The sequence below is a fragment of the Penaeus monodon genome, chromosome 33 (genome assembly GCF_015228065.2).
Source record: "Penaeus monodon isolate SGIC_2016 chromosome 33, NSTDA_Pmon_1, whole genome shotgun sequence".
In the NCBI taxonomy this organism is placed as follows: domain Eukaryota; kingdom Metazoa; phylum Arthropoda; class Malacostraca; order Decapoda; family Penaeidae; genus Penaeus; species Penaeus monodon.
This window is the reverse complement of record NC_051418.1, coordinates 24792101-24792303: the sequence shown is the minus strand read 5'-3', so window position 1 is coordinate 24792303 and position 203 is coordinate 24792101.

Genomic DNA, 203 nt, shown 5'->3' with positions numbered 1-203 from the left:
TCTACATGTTTTACAAATTCACCGTCACGATATTTACTCTCTTGTCATTACTCCTTTATCCCACCACAAAGGATAAATTTAGGTTTCTGTAAACCATCAGAAGTGTAACAATATTTGGCGGTTTTGCGAATAGCAGGCGAATTTCGGTAACATGGCGGGCTCCACCTGTTACCCGATTAAATCTAACCCGGAGGAAATTATTG